Source organism: Phytophthora infestans, genomic scaffold (genome assembly GCF_000142945.1).
Source record: "Phytophthora infestans T30-4 supercont1.178 genomic scaffold, whole genome shotgun sequence".
NCBI classification, from domain to species: Eukaryota; Oomycota; class Peronosporomycetes; order Peronosporales; family Peronosporaceae; genus Phytophthora; species Phytophthora infestans.
Window position 1 is genome coordinate 97,437 of NW_003303581.1, and position 3,298 is coordinate 100,734.

Genomic DNA, 3,298 nt, shown 5'->3' on the forward strand with positions numbered 1-3,298 from the left:
CCATTAAATTAAATTTCAGTACAGTAAACACTTAGGACTCGCATACATGTATAAGCCTTGACATACGTAATCCATACGAGTTTTTATGAGCTTCTCGAAGGTAGGAAATGCAAGAAACCATAAGCTACCCGAAAAACAAAAGACGCATCGAAGTGGCACGATCGTAATGAGCTACTATCAGGCTAGGAGAGTGTTTAAAACTTACACTTAGACGCCGGAAATTGAGCTTCGCTTTGCGCCGTTCTAAGCATTCCTAAGGGCCGTTCCGAACCGGGTTTGCAATCCCAGGAACGTTCTGTGATCGTCCCATGGTCTCGAGGAGCTTAATGATGCGTGTGAGATCACGATGGAAGAAGCGCCGACTCAATAATAAGAACCTAATCCATTTGTCGATTGCTATCTATCAGCTTGCTAAGCTACGCATGCTTCAGTTTTACTATGACTGCATAAGTTTCTACTTCGATCGCTCTGACTTCCAGTATCAGGAGATGGACACTGATTCGGCTTATATCGCTTTCAGCTGTGATAATCCATTTCAAGACTGTATTAAGCCTGGGCTACGAACATACTTCAAGGAGCGTATATACGATTGGTTTCCACGTGACTACAACACTGAGGTAGCTAAGTTTGATCGCCGTACGCCTGGTTTGTTCAAAGATGAATGGTCAGGTGATGCTATGGTCTCACTATCGAGTAAGAACTATATTTGCTACCTACCCGATGAGACATACAAAGTAAAGGTTTCAGCGAAGGGTATTCAACAGGGAAGTGGTCGAAACAATGGTGTTCTTAATCCTGATGGGTTTGAGACTGTCGTACGGGATCGCATCACGCTACAAGGTACAAACAAGGGGTTCAGACCATCGAAAGAAGCCAAGTCTATCATCACCTATACTCAAACCAAAACAGCGCTTAACTACTACTATGACAAACGTCAAGTACTTGATGATGGTATCACGACTGAACCACTTGTAATTTTAGCAGCTAGCCACTGGGATTTTTTTAATGTAAATATAGATCATGGACGCGCTATTAAAGAAACTCTACTATGAACCAAAAACCAGTTTTATAGGAGCTCAAGCTCTGTATCAGAAAGCAAAGGAGTTGAATCCTAAGATAACTTTCAAAATAGTAAAGGATTGGTATGGGAGTCAGCCCGATATTCAACGATTTCAGGAGCAAAAGAAGAGATTCAATGGTTTCAAAATAGCTTCGCATAACCCCAACTCGTGGCAAATTGATCTTGCGTTTGGGAGAAACGGCCAATTTTGACTGCTATCAACATCAACTCCAGGGCTGGGGTACGCCAAATCTCTTCCGGAACCAAAACGGCCACAATTGGTATAATAGCCCTTAAAGCGTTTTTTTTTTCTCCCCCACAAGGGGGTTTTCCCTAACAAGTGATAATGGTAGTGAGTTCATGTACTTACAGGCCCAAGAGCTCTTAGACACTATCACATCGGAGGTGACCTCGTGCGAGTCGGAGGATGATGGCAATTCGGCAGACACTCCGCATCCGGAGGCAATCGAGCAGGAGATTTGCATGAAAGATCCGGAATCGAAAAACAGCATGAAAGGCAAGAACGCTCACATCGCCGAGGCGGGGCACGAGGACGACTGTGCTGATCCGAATGTACATTCAGACGATGGCGTGCAACAAGAAGATAAAAGACCGCCGGAGAGGGAAAATAAGAGCTCGAAGGCTGTGGCTAAGGGACGTCCAGAGTCGACGGGAAATCAAGCGGTGGCAAAGAGCAAGGGACTTTTGACGGAGACCAAGATGAAGCGAAATAATGGTGATCCCACCCAGCAAGAGCTTCTGTTTGTGGGGGGAGCTGCCACGGTGTTAGTTGCGTACCTCCTTGCGTGTGTGTACAGCTTCTTTCACCCTGTAGTGTTCCCCTTATCGAACTACGAGGAGCTGTTCTCGGCGTACGATATCTCGAATGTTTCCGTGCACATTGTGAGCCCCGTGGGAAATTCAATAATCACGCCACAAGGTGTTTCATTCGAGTGGCAACTTGCCAACTTTCCCACTGAAGCTCTGCATTTGTATGGCGCCGAGGTTTTTCGATACGAATTATTTTTGGACGACGAGGTTTTCACGTCGGAAATAGGATTTCTTGCACTTGAAAGCGAAGACGACGATACTGAAGTGCTCAATCGCACTGTCGATTCCTCTCCGAAAATTCACACACGACGGGATATTTAAGCTTCATCTCGAAGTTACTATCCCCATTCCTGGGCTAATCGAAGAGCTCACGACATACAAGAAAGATGCCTACGTCCGAAAGCCACCCACTCCCTCTATTGAGGACGAGGTACACCTATCACTAACGTCTCCCTTGGATGGTGCTATCTTCGAACGACATCAGTCTATTGTCCTCGAGTACACCGCCATGAATGTACAAACTCTCGAGTTGCTGATTGATGACGACATTTACTTGAAGAAAACCCACGTGGACGATGGCAATATGCTGCTGCGTGGACTCGGCGTGGGGCCGCACACACTCTGAATTTTTACTTCAAATTGGAGAAGGCCGTTACCCAGTCAGCCATGAGATCGGTGATGGCGACATTTGCCTTCCACGCGACATGTGTATCATTCCAAAACGACGGGTACAACAAATGACCTCTGACGAAGAAGACGCGGATATGGAGCCTCCCCCAAGTTTCAGGCTACTACTCGGCGGACGAGGAACACGAGCGAGACTTGGACGAAGTTGAAGAAGACCGACGAGTCCGCAACGTCAACGCACTCAAAGATGCGGTGTACCCGGGCGTTGATACTGAGAATTTACCCGATGAATACTTCGTTGAGCGAGCCATACTAGCCCCCACAAATGCAAGTGTTCGGCGTATCAACGACATGGTTGCGGAACGGCTATCGGGTGAAACCAAGGAGTATCTCTCGGTGGACAGCCTCGAAGGGGTCGCGGATGCAAATATGTTTGATCAGGGAATTCCACCGCGATCACACAGTGCGAGTCGCACTGCGATCACAAGAGAGATATTGGCGGTATGATATGTCGTATGCATTTGCTGCATAAGGCTTTGCTCGAACAACATTCACGCGGGTTAAATTACTTTGGTTAGTCGTAATTTACAGTAATGTTACCCTTAGCCGACACAAGCAACATTCACCTGGGTGACATCACGGTATTCAGTTATATATTGCCATTAACCTTGATTACAGTAAAAATGATGTGTCTGATACCAGCTGGAATGACAAGTTATGTACATTAGAGGATAGCTTAGGTACGGCAATCGTGTAGATCTTATATACATGTAACGTGAT